This window comes from Littorina saxatilis, linkage group LG17, assembly GCF_037325665.1.
Source record: "Littorina saxatilis isolate snail1 linkage group LG17, US_GU_Lsax_2.0, whole genome shotgun sequence".
In the NCBI taxonomy this organism is placed as follows: domain Eukaryota; kingdom Metazoa; phylum Mollusca; class Gastropoda; order Littorinimorpha; family Littorinidae; genus Littorina; species Littorina saxatilis.
In genome coordinates, this window is record NC_090261.1 from 24,259,148 (window position 1) to 24,277,293 (window position 18,146).

General features: G+C 43.5%; 1 protein-coding gene and 2 long non-coding RNA genes across 3 annotated transcripts in view; 1 reads left to right on the top strand and 2 right to left on the bottom strand.

Moving 5' to 3' along the window:
- LOC138953974 (uncharacterized) overlaps nt 1-18,146 on the top strand; it is a 256,228-nt gene that overhangs the window by 200,889 nt on the left and 37,193 nt on the right. The window lies entirely within an intron of this gene.
- Nucleotides 1-18,146, bottom strand: part of LOC138953969 (uncharacterized) — a 110,495-nt gene that overhangs the window by 48,729 nt on the left and 43,620 nt on the right. The window lies entirely within an intron of this gene.
- On the bottom strand, nt 12,361-13,194 carry LOC138952540 (uncharacterized). Its single transcript, XR_011451390.1, has 2 exons — nt 12,857-13,194; nt 12,361-12,490 (listed from the first exon to the last, which is right to left on the bottom strand). It is a non-coding gene; the product is annotated as an uncharacterized lncRNA (long non-coding RNA).

Consider the following 18,146-nt stretch of genomic DNA (forward strand, 5'->3'; position numbering starts at 1 on the left):
AACACAAGTTCACCAGGAACAAATCATGTAGCCTAAACACAAGTTCACCAGGAACAAATCATTTAGCCTAAACACAAGTTCACCAGGAACAAATCATGCAGCCTAAACACAAGTTCACCAGGAACAAATCATGTAGCCTAAACACAAGTTCACCAGGAACAAATCATGTAGCCTAAACACAAGTTCACCAGGAACAAATCATTTAGCCTAAACACAAGTTCACCAGGAACAAATCATGTAGCCTAAACACAAGTTCACCAGGAACAAATCATGTAGCCTAAACACAAGTTCACCAGGAACAAATCATGTAGCCTAAACACAAGTTCACCAGGAACAAATCATGTAGCCTAAACACAAGTTCACCAGGAACAAATCATGTAGCCTAAACACAAGTTCATTCATTCAAAAACAGATAGACTGCTAACATTCCAACATTCAGAATCAAAATCAACAAAGGTAGGTCATTGGAACGTTGAATTATTGGCCCCAAAAAACGTTACAGTTACAGTCCCGTCGACCCACTGGTCGTTTGAGCAGACAGACAGACAAACATTTATGATACAAATGATGAACTTATCTCAAAATCGTCGACGAAACGTGACTCGATGCCGTCCAATAAGTTCATTATTTATATCAATCAATCAATTTTATGAGGCTTATATCGCGCGTATTCCGTGGGTACAGTTCTAAGCGCAGGGATTTATTTTTGTATTTTTGTATTTTTATTTTATGCAATTTATATCGCGCACATATTCAAGGCGCAGGGATTTTTATTTATGCCGTGTGAGATGGAATTTTTTTTACACAATACATCACGCATTCACATCGGCCAGCAGAGCGCAGCCATTTCGGCGCATATCCTACTTTTCACGGCCTATTATTCCAAGTCACACGGGTATTTTGGTGGACATTTTTATCTATGCCTATACAATTTTGCCATATCATAAGTGTTAGTCTGTCCATCTACTTAAAAATGCCACTGGGTCGACGTACTGTAAATGTAACGTTTTCTTTTGTCAATAATTAAACGTTCCAATAGCCCACCTTCACAAGTTCATTGATATGTTTGATGATAGGCTTGAGGTCTAAGCTATTGTACATGTATACTTCTTTCGAGACAGAGATCGCGAATGGGCTGTCTGATGGAGCTACAGATACTTTATAAACGGCTGTTAAAAAGACTTTCCCTGCAACTAAATTGTTTCACATCATTGCCCTCAGAACGATGTTGTTTAATCTGGCATTCGGTTTCAAGTGTAGAGAGAGTAATAGCCATACGGTACCTTAACTTAAACAATGTTAAATGCCATGATGCACGGTGACTCATTGTGACTGTCCCATTTGGAATACTGCCTGCAATCTATCAACAAAAAGCATATGTTATCCGTGTTAATGTACTCTGATAACAAAAGTCATTACGTAACGTTCGAGTTTTCGTGTTTGCAATGTAACACCTGCAGAAACGCGTTTAGTGCATAATTCAACCTCGTACTACGGAGCTGGAGCGGCTCGTGTGGTACAGCTGCTTAAATATTCGATTGCCTTCATGCGTGCGTGTGTTTGTGTACGTGCCATAGTGCGTGCGGGTGTGTGTGCCTATCGTCATTTAAAATATTCGTTTTTAATAGGGACACTTTATACAAGATTACAAAGACAGAAACAGAAAAATGATTGATCTATATTCACGTAGCCTACAATAAATCAGAAACTGCAAAAAGCAATAAAAAATAAAACAATTCGGAAAAAAACCTGCTTTTGGTATAAACAGAGACTGTAGGGTGCACAGTCTGGGAACAATGTTGGAAAACTGACATTATCCGTTTCGTCTGATAACACTTTTGGTTTCGTTTGCAATGAATATTGCAAACCTTGTCCTAATCGTCGCCTTTACGCAGATATCATTTTCGCTCATCAGTAATCACTGTTTCTGGCAATGGTACAAAAAGGAGGAAGCCGCACGTTAAGCATCATCATGAACTGTTTGCTACAGTGCGCGTGCACGCCCCCGCAATAACAGATGTCTTTGTGTGTCGTGCCAAATTTACACAATTGCCGAATTCGTGCAATCGGCCATGTTTTTGCTGATACTTTGTAAATAAAATGTTTGAAAAAGACCACGTTCTACCTTATTCACAAAACAATATTACGACGTTGAAATGAGTTTTCACTTCCATCGTCGCGAATAAAAAAGGTACAAAAACAAAGCCAATCTTCTCTCTCTCTCTCTCTCTCTCTCTCTCTCTCTCTCTCTCTCTCTCTCTCTCTCTCTCTCTCTCTCTCTCTCTCTCTCTCTCTCACATCTGTTCTGAAAACCTCATCCCCTTTCCTCCTTCCCACCCCTCAGTCCTCTCTCCCACCGACCCCTTACCCCCCCCCCCCCTCCCACGCCCAACAACTAAAGCGTCTAAAACACAAAGCATAGCTATACTCAATTGATCAAACAAGGCTTAAGCACATACTGCCCTCCTACCTGAACTTAAGTTCCCCATTCTGATATATTTTTTAGCAAATTTTTTTTTTTTTTTGGGTAACTTATTCAGCCACACATACAAACATATTCTACATACATAAAAAGCAAATAAGCCTACAAAACCGCTCCAGTCCAACCACATTCCGCGTACACAATCATTACTTCCATCCCCATTTTGAAATATCGCAACAGGACCTCCAGATATATAACACGATCATATGTGTTCTCTGTTTGCATGTTTGTCCAGTGTCTTGTCCCCACATAAAGCATATTAACTCTACCTGTCCCAAGATAGGCCAAATGGTTCTAAGAGGACGTTAAAACTAATTATCATCATCATCATCTCTCTCTCTCTCTCTCTCTCTCTCTCTCTCTCTCTCTCTCTCTCTCTCTCTCTCTCTCTCTCTCTCTCTCTTCCTCTCGCTAGTGCAGGGCGTGGTACATGTCTTACGTCTGCTACCCGCCCGTCAGTTCTTCTGGGAAAACGGTCGTCAGGTCTATGAAAAGTTGCCTAGTCAGCATAAGGTTTTTGGCACGATAATCATGGATCGACTGATTCAATCATTTTCTTTGGCGTTGCATGAGATTTACACATGCACTGGGTTCGTCTGTAAGGCTTTATTTATTTAAAAAAAAAAAAAAAAAGAGATTGTTATCATTTGCAAACTTTGTTCAAAAACACTTCTTTTTGTTTGTAAGTATAGGTAATGGCCCCTCCATCTCTCTCTCTCTCTCTCTCTCTCTCTCTCTCTCTCTCTCTCTCTCTCTCTCTCTCTCTCTCTCTCTCTCTCTCTCTCTCTCTCTTTCTCTCTGTGTCTGTCTGTCTGTCTGTCTGTCTGTCTCTCTCTCTCTCTCTCTCTCTCTCTTTGTCTCTGTCTCTGACTCTCTCTCGCTCTCTGAAATATTGTCAAGCAGAGAGGAAGTAGACTAGTCTATTATCCCTTCAACAATTCCTCCTGATGAATGCTGATGTATTTGTCACGTGCAAATCATCACCCGAAAGGCAGATTCCATGGTATTCACTGACGCATGTAGACTCATTACCTTAACAACGGGACACCACTCGTAATCAGTGCTCATTCATTTTACGTTGACATTTGTGTGTCAGCTAATATTGAACTGCGTAAAACGAGTAATGCAAAGCATTTCGTCTTTTTGTGCTGTCGCATGTTCTTACTGCTTCTTAGCTTGCTTGGTGGTGTAATAGGTATGTGTGATCAGATTGTCGATAAAGGGGTGGAAGCTCTGGGGTGTGGTTGATGCCAATTATGTGGTGTAAAAGAGTGCTTTCTATGCTTCGAGTTCCAGTTCCACAACCCAACTCTCCCATACCCACCCCATCCCCCCGCTCGCTCGCTCGCTCTCGCTCTCTCTCGCTCGCTCGCTCTCTCTCTCTCTCTCTCGCTCTCTCTCTCGCTCTCTCTCTCTCTCTCTCTCTCTCTCTCTCTCTCTCTCTCTCTCTCTCTCTCTCTCTCTCTCTCTCTCTCTCTCTCTCTCTCTCTCTCTCTCGCTAGTGCAGGGCGTGGTACATGTCTTACGTCTGCTACCCGCCCGTCAGTTCTTCTGGGAAAACGGTCGTCAGGTCTATGAAAAGTTGCCTAGTCAGCATAAGGTTTTTGGCACGATAATCATGGATCGACTGATTCAATCATTTTCTTTGGCGTTGCATGAGATTTACACATGCACTGGGTTCGTCTGTAAGGCTTTATTTATTTAAAAAAAAAAAAAAAAAGAGATTGTTATCATTTGCAAACTTTGTTCAAAAACACTTCTTTTTGTTTGTAAGTATAGGTAATGGCCCCTCCATCTCTCTCTCTCTCTCTCTCTCTCTCTCTCTCTCTCTCTCTCTCTCTCTCTCTCTCTCTCTCTCTCTCTCTCTCTCTCTCTTTCGCTCTGTGTCTGTCTCTCTCTCTCTCTCTCTCTCTCTCTCTCTCTCTCTCTCTCTCTCTTTGTCTCTGTCTCTGACTCTCTCTCGCTCTCTGAAATATTGTCAAGCAGAGAGGAAGTAGACTAGTCTATTATCCCTTCAACAATTCCTCCTGATGAATGCTGATGTATTTGTCACGTGCAAATCATCACCCGAAAGGCAGATTCCATGGTATTCACTGACGCATGTAGACTCATTACCTTAACAACGGGACACCACTCGTAATCAGTGCTCATTCATTTTACGTTGACATTTGTGTGTCAGCTAATATTGAACTGCGTAAAACGAGTAATGCAAAGCATTTCGTCTTTTTGTGCTGTCGCATGTTCTTACTGCTTCTTAGCTTGCTTGGTGGTGTAATAGGTATGTGTGATCAGATTGTCGATAAAGGGGTGGAAGCTCTGGGGTGTGGTTGATGCCAATTATGTGGTGTAAAAGAGTGCTTTCTATGCTTCGAGTTCCAGTTCCACAACCCAACTCTCCCATACCCACCCCATCCCCCCGCTCGCTCGCTCGCTCTCGCTCTCTCTCTCTCTCTCTCGCTCTCGCTCTCTCTCTCTCTCTCTCTCTCTCTCTCTCTCTCTCTCTCTCTCTCTCTCTCTCTCTCTCTCTCTCTCTCTCTCTCTCTCTCTCTCTCTCTCTCTCTCTCTCTCTCTCTCTCTCTCTGCGTGCTCGTGTTCGTTTTAGTATCAAATAGAACTGCAGACATTGACGATCAAAGAATAAGAGAGAAGTATACTTTGTACATGTGTGAAAGGGGGGTGGGGGCATGTCGCTTGTACCAATAGAAAGCACATCATTTCAATTTTCAATAAAAGAAGGGACACATTGTTCCACCTATCTATTAATCCGCAATCATCAGACGGACAGCCACAAACAACTAACACTTTCATCGGTCTTGTTTTTGTTTGAGTGACAGATGCTATCAAAAGATGCTGTGTGGGTTTTTTTTCCCTCTACAACTACAAGGTAAACTGCACCGCCCTGTCTAATGAAACAACTGTTGCGCACGATCGATTTGACACAAAGTGTGTGTGTGGGGGGGCTGAGTGTGTGTGTGTTTATGTGTGTGTGTGTGTGTGTGTGTGTGTGTGTGTAAGAGAGAGAGAGAGAGAGAGAGAGAGAGAGAGAGGGGGGGGGGGAGGGACATAGAGATGAAGACAGAGACGGAGAGAAGAACTTGCGTGTGCGCGCGTCTGTGTGGTTTGACAGGAATGCCGAATCGATGTGTCAGCGATGCAATGTCTTCCGCACATCACGTCTCAAGAAAGTTAGCTGATGATGTCACAGTTCAAGGACTGGCTGTCTCCAATATCACATGAACGTGAGACAGCAGCTTCTACGCTGCATCTTTCTTACTGCGATCAATGATAAATGTGTTGCCCTTACAATCGAAAACCGCAACTGCGCGAATGTCAAATGTTGATTCTAAAGGGCACGGTTGGGAAAATGATGCTGTTTTTCTGAGTTGAGACATAGGTTTTTGGAGGTCAAAGGTGTCCTAGAGAAGAGTGTGATGCATGAAGGAAAAGATTCCCAAATGGTCAGTGTAGTCCAGTTATCGGCATGGAGAAACTCCGGAAGTTCCTTTACATGTTGCACAAATGATACAAAAAGCACACACGTCAACCTCCAGAAACGTTGGCAGAAACTGCACCGACTGACAAATGCCGAACCTTAATGCTTTTGCGTTAGAACACGTCATATCAGTTAAAAAAAAAATTTAAAAAAAAGATACGTTGTTATTTTGTTATTCATTTTAGTCACTCTGATTTTGATCAACCAGAGAGCAGACCGCAGACACCACAACGCAATAATCAGAACACTCCTGCAGTGCTTTGCGATTGGCTAAGCCAGACACCAAACCGCTACAAACGTCACAACTACAAGTTCAACGATTCCCAGACCAGACCAGACCAGACACATTTTCACTTTTGCAAAGGCTCATCAGCGAACATTTCCGGAGCCATCGACGAAGGTCAAAGCAATCTGACAGCTCAGCAGCAACGGACACAGTGCAATATTGGCCTTGCGTGGTTGTCGCCAAAGGTCAAGCGACTGTGGCGGAACTGTGTAATTAGCGGTCCGCTTCCTCAGTGGATGTATGTCAACCTTATCCGTGTGTCCCATGCAGGCCAGTGAGAGTGCAGTTTATTACTATCATGGGGTGAGGTAATACAAGCTACATGCCTCTCAATGTAGGATCACTTAATATGTTCGTGCCGATGGGCTATACATGTATACATTTGAAGTAGTTGCGTTTTGTAGGTTTTGAGGATCCTTCTTCACATACGTTATTTTCAAATAGCCACTACGATTAATCAGGATGGACCGTGCATTTTGAATTGAGAGAACTCGTTTAGCCATCATAAGTGGTTCATTTTGAGGGACATATATTTGGCATCTATATCCCTTTTCCCAAGAACAATACAGCAAATTGGCCTACTGTTTAACTAATATGCTCTCGGTGGCTGCATCACATGAGAAAGTGTGGGCGTAGCCGCGGACACTGTTCTTGAAATTGTCCAATCCCTGACGTATAGTTGACCCCTTGCCTTTGAAATCATGAGAATCGTATACAGTGCATTCCTTATGACGCCCTGAAGTGCAGCAAGACTTGTTTGTTCCTGGTCCTTCAGCAGCGTCTTAATGAATTGATTGCAATTACCCTATGACAGTTGATGAAATATGCCTTGAAAGCTGCAACAAGGAGACGTCGCTTTGAAACCACAATAGGTCAACCCCAGCCACTTAACAGCAAGAATAAGGGGTATCATGAACTGCCGTGAAAAGCATACCATAATAACAACTCATGAGGGCAAAACAATAAATTCGCACTAGCTCAGCTATTCTCGAAGCATTTCAAGCATTCGTTCACTATCAGAGCTAAAAGCAGACAACCACTATCAGAGAAAAAAAGGAGGAAATGAAGAGAGAAAAAACACCGAAGCAATTGGCTGGCCTGAAATGAACCCCACGTTTAACACCCTGGCGCAGATTACGAGGCCATTTCGCCGCAGCAACACACAATTTGATTAGTCCCACAATCTCCCGGCGGGCTTTCGTTTTCGCTTTCGTTCGACATCGGGGCGACCATCAACCCATTCTGGACCATTTGCCTCACTCGGTGCGTGTGTGTATGTGTGTGTGTGTGTGTGTGTGTGTGTGCATGCTCTCTTTCCTAATCTCTCCTCCTTCGGCCAGCATCCATCCACCAGCACCCCACCTTACCCTGCATTCTTTACACCCCCGGGGTGTGTATAGGATTCGGTCCATGTGTTTGTTTGTTTGTTTGTGTTCGCATATAGATCTCAAGAATGAACGGACCGATCGTCACCAAACTTGGTGAACAGGTCACATTCCTGAGACGGTCCTTACAAAAATTGGGACCAGTCAAACACACGGTTAGGAAGTTATTGGTGTGTATAGGATTCGGTCGATGTGTTTGTTTGTTTGTTTGTGTTCGCATATAGATCTCAAAAATGAACGGACCGATCGTCACCAAACTTGGTGAACAGGTTCTATACATTCCTGAGACGGTCCTTACAAAAATTGGGACCAGTCAAACACACGGTTAGGGAGTTATTGGTGTGTATAGGATTCGGTCCATGTGTTTGTTTGTTTGTTTGTGTTCGCATATAGATCTCAAGAATGAACGGACCGATCGTCACCAAACTTGGTGAACAGGTTCTATACATTCCTGAGACGGTCCTTACAAAAATTGGGACCAGTCAAACACACGGTTAGGGAGTTATTGGTGGATTAAAATTATACAAGGACTTATAGAGGGACATATTAATGGTCAAAGGGAAATAACCTTCTCAGTTGGTGGCAGTGAGAATGGTAAGGACGGGGGTGTTTTTCCTACCTCGGAGGAATTTCTTGTTTTTCTTTCTTCTTCATATCTGTGAAGAGAGGGAAGTTGGGGTTGACGGTGGGACTGCGGGTAGAATGGAGGGGGTAGGGTCGCATTGCATTCACGTTTCACACATTTATATTGCAGTTGAGGATAAAACCCGACGGGTGTTTGAGTCCCTACCACGTCCCTTTGAAGACACCAGAAACCTAAGACTGCTCCTTTAAACCACATATACTCTCTCTCTCTCTCTCTCTCTCTCTCTCTCTCTCTCTCTCTCTCTCTCTCTCTCTCTAACACACACACACACACACACACACACACACACACACACACACACACACCGCTTCCCTTTCGCCTCAGACATACAAGAGAAGAAGAAGTTCAAAGATATCTCTTCCAGCCTCGGACCCAACCCCTTTATCACAAAATCTCAGCTCTATACCTTGACATAGTGAGGGGGGGGACTCTAATCGTGACACTCATGGAGAAAATCATGAACAGAGACACAAACAAAAAAATCTACAAAATAGTATAAATATCGGAGCATGTACAGTCAAGTTGAAATTCTATTCGAGTACATCAAGCAGCCCTGGATTCTCTCTACAGGGCAGATGTCTGTGATGGAAGCGATATTGCACAACACTGCCACCCGAAACCAAGACAAGTTTACGTTTCCTTGGCCTCGAAAGCTGTGAAACTTGTAATGTAAACCAGCTGCTTGCCGAGCTAGTCGGTGCATAATAACATTACGTCTGAATTTAAACAACACGTCAGGTGAAGTCAGTACAAACCACGCCCACACTTGATCTTCTTAGACAACTTCAAGCCGCATCTTCACTTCCAAGCAATTCTGATACCCACTAAATTCCACCCACCCCTCATTCTCTCCCCCCCCCCTCCTCCTCCTCCTCTCTCTCTCTCTCCCTCTCTCTCTCTCTCCCTTTCTCTCCCTCTCTCTCTCTCTCTCTCTCTCTCTCTCTCTCTCTCTCTCTCTCTCTCTCTAAATGATTGTTTCGTTGTCAACATCATCATCATCATCATCATCATCATCGCAACCATGACATTGTGTATATTGGTGTTTGAATGTTAACTCCTATAGTGTTTCTGTTTTAGTATAAATTGGTAGTGCTTTGTTTGTTTGTTTGTATGTTTATTGTCCTAAGGACAGATTGTAAGAAAAGGCCCAGCTTTAAATCTGTATTCTTGTATAGGCTCCGAGCGATGACGTCACGTTTCTAACCCTAACAGAACGCGTCCGCCATTTTGGGAAGCTTCCGCCTTAGCGTCACTCTCTCCGTCTTTGTGCACTTTTGATTCCGCCGTTCTCGTCAATTATACCACATCTGTATGAAGTGTGTGTGGAGGGGGGAGGGGGGTATTTATAAACAAAACCACTTGATGCCATGAGGACAGAAATTTGGGAAAAAGAATAAAGTCTGCAAACCGCAAACTTAGCACAACTACAATAGAACAGGATGAGTGAGTGATCAGGGTGAATGAGTTAGTTAAACTGTGACTGAATATCTATTGATTGATGGATATTAAAGTGAACATTAGCGGGGAGGGGGGTTAGAAATGCACAATTGTGCACTCGCCTTGATGTAAGGAACATTACTGCAGTCTCCAACAGCTTCAAAGTGGGTTAGACAGGCTCTTGATAAAGACTGAGGCAAAATGTGCAAAATCACACATTGTCTTGTAAGAAGGAAAAATCTTCATTTGTCACCTTTCTGCACTTTTTTGACTTTGAGTGCATAGCCACAATGGTCACAGACAAGATGCATCAAACAGATTTCAAAAAGACCCCAAACTGAACTTGTTATGACTATTTGTAACCCCTCTCTAAACAGCGTGTGTGGTGTGTGTGAAAGTGGTACAGTTTGTGTCTGTTTTCATAAAAACCTGCCTATGGCTTAATTGGGAAAAAAGTGTGTTTTTCAGAAACCCCAATAGTGCTCAGGTTATAAGCATGCATTTTTTTCACAAAGATTTTTTTGTAATTCATTTGAATACCACTTTTACCAGTGGCATGTTATGAAAACATTCAAAAGAAAATGCACACATACAAAGCTATATACAATGTCATTCACAGCTGCACTGATACCAACACATCCACACAAGTTAAGAGTTCTTCAACATGAACAGAAAATCAGCTTTCAAAATTTATTTTCATTCTTAGTATTATTTACATCAATCCGTTTTACAATACAATACAATATACTTTAATGTCCGTACGGAAAATTTGTCTACAACTGATCGCAACACATACACATTACATAAGAATACACATATCAACTAGGCCACATTAAAACAGATGAGTAAAACTATAGATTTCACACACGGAGCACCTTAGCAAATCTTACACTTCACTAATACATCAGGTATTGCACAAGCTCATGACAATATAAAAGAGTGAGAGATGAACCGATAAGAACAAAATGATAAACGAATCCAGCACTAAAATCCCCCCACAAATAAAAGACCTATCTCAACAAGTAGATAAAGAGCATTAGTAAATTTAAAGAGTAGCGTCGTAAGTATTGGTACTGATAAAGATCACATCAATAACACTAAAACAATAGACACCATAATACTATACTAAAACTAGCAACCATACACACACATCCACACACCCCCTCCCACCCCCTCCCACACCGGCACACATACACACACAAATGTTTACAAATTGCATTTGCTTACAAATGCAAATTTATAATTAGTGACTCGCACAGTAAGATTAATTTACCATGAGATTTGTCAACAACTTCAAAGCTTTGCTTTAAAATAAAGGTAGCAACACAGATGTATCGCCGACTCTTGTATCTTATATAGGCCTACTATGGTTTTGTCTACATTCACTACACTGCCTTCGAGTTCAATTCTAACTGACACGTCACTTCCAGGTGAAACATACGACGTGACATTCTTGTCTGCATTGCCTGGAGCTGCCTCATGCTCTGCAGAGTTCACCCTAGGGATTTACCACACTTGGGCTCATGTTGGTCAAGGCGCAACAGACAAACACAATCTTGTCCAAGAATGTCACATCTTCTCCCTCACATGGAAGCAACATGTCAATTGGAATGGTATCTGTTATTATACTGTATTTCCCCCCAAGGTTTCCAATGACTCGCTCGACATGGATGCGCAAGTGCGCAAGTTTCCTTGTTTCTTCTATAGACCTTGCTTCCATCTGACACTTCCCCCGAGTAAATGCTGGTATTTTTACCTCTGCACACATCAAACCGACACTCTCTTTAATATCAAACCCCCTGTCCGCAAGAACCAAGTCACCAGGCAATAGCTTGTCCAGGAAGCCACATTCCTCTGTAATATGACGATCCGTTGTCCTCCCCCCCCCCCCCCCCCAACCCTTGGAAATGAAAGAAATCTGCCCGTTAGGTGTAATGCCAATGAGATGTTTGATTGTGTTGTTGTGTTTGTAGTTTGAAAAAGTAGCAGCTTTGGCATACAAATTTGATGGTCTCAATAAAAATTTCAAAACAGTCAATGATCACAGCCACTTTGTTCCCAAACGTCTCCACAAACTGATGTGGCATACACGCCCGCAAACACTCGCGTCCTGGCCATGGTACAAATGGTGTCATCTGCGTGTACATAACACTAAGAGTATCCTTGAACCCACTGGCTATCGTAGTTCTGTGGATGCCAAACAAGTACGCAATATGCAACACAGGCAGTTTCAGGCGCAGACGCATAAATACCACAATCAGAAGCTGGAAAGGTGACAGCAAGCGCCCCTGAGGGAGATGAGGGGACAGATAGTTCAGCAGAACTAGAAGAGTCGCATAACTTGGTAAACCAGTATAAAAACGTACTTTCTCGTTGTCTCCTTGAAACGACTCTTCAACGATCTCCCTGCTTGCTAACTTTTTCTTGAGCTCTCTATTCTCTTCCAACAGTCTGTTGATCTCTCCTCTCATCATGTCTCGCTCCTGTTCTAACTGAGTTACCTCCTCTCTCAGCCTGGTGTTTTCCCCATCTTCCATCTCTTCATGATGACTATCATCTTCTGCATGCACGTCACCACCTTCTGCTTCTCCGTTGTCTATCATGTAAGCTTCAGTGGCCTCCTGTAGCAGCTGTTTTGTTGCGGCTCTGTTCTTCTGTCGCCCATGACGCCCTGTGTCGGTGGTCTTCATCTCGCTGTGTCCAAGAAGGAGTGAAGGTGCCCAGTCGGGGTCAGTTTCCATCATCTCGTATAATGGCTTACCTGCAAAACAGAAAATAAACTACATGTAGATTAAACCTGTATCTAATTTCATTCTAATGAATAATGAAAGTATTTACAATTTAGAAAGTCTGCAAATTTCTGAAGTCCTCTCTGTACATAGTCTGAAACTGATTCCTGTACTGCACTTCAGTAAAGGCATTTATTTACTGTCACTGTGTCAGTTGTTACTCCTTGCACTGACATGACAATCTGGTCTGTCACATTGTGCACATCAGTACCTAAGGCTAAGTCAGTAGGTGACGAGTGGTTCAGTGTGCACATCTGAGCAACTTTACATGAGAAAACAACAACATTACAATATTATAGTTACAGTGTCATTGAACAAAAAAGCAAAACTGTTCGTACCTGAGTGAAAATGCAGTGAGCAGACGCGCATTGCTGAGGAACTCCTCTCGAAAGTGATGTTTGTTCGCCTGATCGCTGAAATCCACGCTCTTCTTCTACGCTTTGTGACATCTTCAACTTTTGGTCCTTCGTGCGATTTAACTTTCGGAATTCTGAAAAACCGTATTCCGTGTTCAAGCTTTTCTTCCTTAGAATTATGGGACGACACCGTGCAATGCAACATACAGCAACGCTTGCCTGGAGCCATTTTTGACTGATCGCCTGCGCGAAGCGTGTGTTTACGTTCATCGGCTTCCCAAAATGGCTGCCGCGGAATGTGTGACGTCACGCGCTCGGAACCTATAATAAAGTTCTCTCTCTCTCTCTCTCTCTCTCTCTCTCTCTCTCTCTCTCTCTCTCTCTCTCTTACGTTTTCAAATATACTATGTCCATGTGAAAAGGATAAGTTGGAAGATTAGGCTAAGCCCAAAACCTTTCTCCTTTCAAAATAAAGTTCTGAATTCTGAGTTCTTTATCAACAGGTTAAGCTCTATGTTCACCAACCCCAGCCTCTCTTCCCCTCCGCTTCAGAATCATAACGACCGTAGCCTCCACCCCAACAACATCAAGTTGATAATGAAGCTGTGCTAGAAATACTCTTTGTAGAACGTTTGGTTTATCTTGCTCATAAATCTTGTGGTGAGGCTGAGTAAATAATTACCTAAAGAGAGAAAAAAAAATCTTTCCCTATACCTTACAAAAGCCTACGCAAATATGAAGCACGGCCGTCCAAATAAGTTATTCTTGGTGATGATAATCTTTCCTTTTTTCCCCTATCAAATTGACTCACTTCTCTCAATGCTGGACCCTCAGTGCACCGCAGACACAGACTTTGACACGACGAGTACTAAAACGAGGTCGGACAAAAATAAACTGATGTAGGCTAATATCATCGAAACAGAAATGAGTACAAGTTGCTTTCATGTTAGGTCTACTAACGCTGACTGACTACAGTAATGTAACATACTCGACATAGTATCACCAGCTATTGTAAAAACTGACGATGACAGACACGGACTAACACGAAAGTATCTGCTGGTATTATGCAAAGTGAGCACATTTATTTAGCGCACACACAGTCTGATTCTATCTACATGATGTTCGGCACGCGTATCGTGTGTCTGGTCCACTGACCTTGAACGAATACGTACATTGCCTTGTTGGATGACACAATCTCATGTATACTTAGTGCTTCAGTCGTTCGTTAGTGTGTAGTCTGCTAACGTGCGAGTGCACACACACACACACACACACACACACACACACACACACACGCGCGCGCGCGCGCACGCACACACGCACATCATTACCTCGCCGGCAACTTGCACGCGAGATTCATCGACGATTTTAAAATAAGTTGATTATTTGAACTTAGTACAATTTTGATTGATCTCGTCATTGATCATTACTTCTCCAGCATTTTGCAAGCGAGTAGCCACACGATCTTGAGATAAGTTCATTATCTGTTTCATACGTGTCTGTCTGTCTGTCTGTCTGTCTATCTGTCTGTCTGTCTACGTCAAAGACCTTTGGGTCGACTGTGACGTACAGTAAATGTAACGTTTTGTTTTGTCTATAAGCAACGTTCCAATTACGTACCATTCTTGTTTTTTTTAAATGTTGTACCCTAAGTGTTTGTCTGTCTGTCTGTCTGTCTGTTTGTCTGTCTGTCTACCTAAAAGATCAGTGGGTCGACGTATTGTACATGTTGTAACGTTTTGTTTTGTCAATTGTTGTGTTTTGATTGTGAAATGTGGAACGTTAGCAGTCTATCTGGTTTGGGATTTGAGAATGGAAATCCAGTTCGCAACAAACCGCCATAATCTTCTTCTTCTTCTTGGCGTTCGCAGAGGTTACACAATCAGTCCAGCACTGGTGATAAATGTTGTCGTTTTCTCCAACTCCTGTCGACTGCCGTATAGTTTGGTCTGCAAGGGAGTTGGTGACGGCCACACTTCTTTTCGTTCCTCATCTAGTAAGGGACATCGCTGTAAGATGTGTTCCGCTGTTTCACACCGGTGACACTGTGACGGTTCCCCTACGCTTTGTGTTCGGTGCCCTGACCCTTTGTGTTCGGTTCCCACTCGGTTCCCACACGCCAAAATTCGCGGACAAAACATCCATTTATGGTAGTATTACGCAATGTTGCTCTCTGAGAATGGTCTTGTTAGATCTGTGAGTGTTTACACTACATGCCTAGGTGCTGTTGGATTGAAGGTTTTTGATATTTTAGCCGTTATTAGGTAGAATGCCTTCCACTTTACTGCAAAACTGCATAATTCGTAGCATCGGCAAGAAATATCCTACCAAAAAATGCCTGCTTGGAACTGTCCGTGGTCCAGCAAAAAGTTCAACATGTCTGTAGCAGACAGCCCAAGTTTCAAGATTGTAGGGCCATCCAAACAGCCGTAATAATAAAAACAACAAAAGTAGTCAGTGACATTGGCTGTGTTCGGTCCCCCCACACTTTTGTGACGTAGGCGTGACGGTTCCCATAATTCATTGTGTCGGTCCCCACTTTCTGTGTCGGACCCCACTTTCGACCTAATTTCTCTGTGACGGACCCCACAACCAGCCTATTTTGTGTCGGTCCCCACACCTTCTTGGATTTATGACTTGCCGGTTACTTGTATCATTGTATTCATTGAATCTAATTGTCTCGGAGTTATTTTTCAGCAAAAACCGGCAAGGCAGCACCTTTTGTGATACCAAGTAAGTCAGATGACATCAGTATGTGTGTGTGTGTGTGTGTGTGTGAGAGAGAGAGAGAGAGAGAGAGAGAGAGAGAGAGAGAGAGAGAGAGAGAGAGAGAGAGAGAGAGAGAGAGAGAGAGAGAGTTGTGTTTCCGTACCCGCGACAGCGTTTTTCCAGCGGCGCGACGAAAATCAAGCACATAGAAAATGACCAGGAGTGTTTTCACACGCGCGACGCGTTAGCGGCGCGACAAGCGGCAAGCGACGCGATTTTTTTGAAAGGGTCCTGGAGCGATTTTTTCGCGTTGTCGCGCGGCAACGCGGGAGTTTACAGATTTTACCGCATGTTTAAAACGCAAGTACGGAAACACGTCACGCGTTTGCGCGCGTTTTCTTTTGTCGCTGCCGCTGTCGCGGGTACGGAAACAGAACTTACCGCGAGTACGACACTACTGCGAGTACGACACTACCGCGAGTATAACACTACCGCGTGTCACACTACCGCGAGTATAACATTACCGCGTGTCATTTTATGACTTCCATGGCTGAAGGCAAAGGTTGAAATGTTTCCTTGAAATATAAAACAAAAAGGCCTGGTCTGTTCTCTGAACACTAATTCAATGTTTGTCATGCTAACCAAGAACTCAAAACGATCAGAACACACTATCAGAATACATATAGAATGGGTTGCTTCCAATCAAAGTTAGAACACAAACTCACAAGAAGTAAGTTTGCATGCGTTCTCTCTACGGTTATGGTACTCGCGGTTGTGGTACGCACGGTAGTGTGACACGCGGCAGTGTTATACTCGCGGTAGTGTCGTACTCGCGGTAGTGTGACACGCGGTAGTGTTACACGCGGTAGTGTCGTACTCGCGGTAGTGTGACACGCGGTAGTGACGCTCGCGGTAGTGTCGCATAACCGGAGTGATCTGGAAAGGTGTCAATCTCTCTCTCTCTCTCTCTCTCTCTCTCTCTCTCTCTCTCTCTCTCTCTCTCTCTCACACACACACACACACACACACACACACACACACACATACTGATGTCATCTGACTTACTTGGTATCACAAAAGGTGCTGCCTTGCCGGTTTTTGCTGAAAAATAACTCCGAGACAATTAGATTCAATGAATACAATGATACAAGTAACCGGCAAGTCATAAATCCAAGAAGGTGTGGGGACCGACACAAAATAGGCTGGTTGTGGGGTCCGTCACAGAGAAATTAGGTCGAAAGTGGGGTCCGACACAGAAAGTGGGGACCGACACAATGAATTATGGGAACCGTCACGCCTACGTCACAAAAGTGTGGGGGGACCGAACACAGCCAATTTCACTGACTACTTTTGTTGTTTTTATTATTACGGCTGTTTGGATGGCCCTACAATCTTGAAACTTGGGCTGTCTGCTACAGACATGTTGAACTTTTTGCTGGACCACGGACAGTTCCAAGCAGGCATTTTTTGGTAGGATATTTCTTGCCGATGCTACGAATTATGCAGTTTTGCAGTAAAGTGGAAGGCATTCTACCTAATAACGGCTAAAATATCAAAAACCTTCAATCCAACAGCACCTAGGCATGTAGTGTAAACACTCACAGATCTAACAAGACCATTCTCAGAGAGCAACATTGCGTAATACTACCATAAATGGATGTTTTGTCCGCGAATTTTGGCGTGTGGGAACCGAGTGGGAACCGAACACAAAGGGTCAGGGCACCGAACACAAAGCGTAGGGGAACCGTCACAGTGTCACCGGTGTGTGTTTGGTCTTCTTGACCGCAGGCACAGGTTGGTGATGGCGCCAGCTAGAACTTTCGGTTCATGTGAGCATTGAGCCTGTTGTGGCCAGTACGCAGCCTGATGAGGTTGACTTGCTGCTCTCTGGACATTGTGTGGTAGTCATCTCAAACTGCCATAATCAACCCTTTATAACGTTATTACATGTCTGCACATTCTACTGCCGACAACTGCCATCAATATGCCTAAACAAGCTCGCCTAATCTTACCCCTTCCCTGAGGGGAGGTATCATTTGCGGGAGTTATCATTATCCGGGATGCTAAAAACGGATGACAAATTTTGGCGCTGGCTCAACGAAACAAAACATGTGGTCTGCATAAAAGTTGTCTGACATTTTTTATTTTGTTTTTTATTTGGGGCGGGTTGCTATTCCTTTGATTAATTTGGAACATTAGAGCGAAGGTGCACAAAGGCCACCAGGCGATACATCATGCTTGCCCTCTCTCTCTCCCTCCACCCATTGTGTAATACCTCCTCTCTCTCTCTCTCTCTCTCTCTCTCTCTCTCTCTCTCTCTCTCTCTCTCTCTCCCTCTCTCTCTCTCTCTCTCTCTCTCTCTCTCTCTCTACGTTTAAACAACTACAAGTCTGTATTAAAACTGTGTAGTTACAATGCTTAATGCAAATCCAATACTCACTTTCATCTGCGATTGCTTCAGTCCGGACGATCCGAAAGCCACCAGAAAGCAACAACGTTCTCACAACCTCGTCGAACCACGCAGTAACTAAGACGGGGGCGTGTGGCAGAGTGACCGATAGCG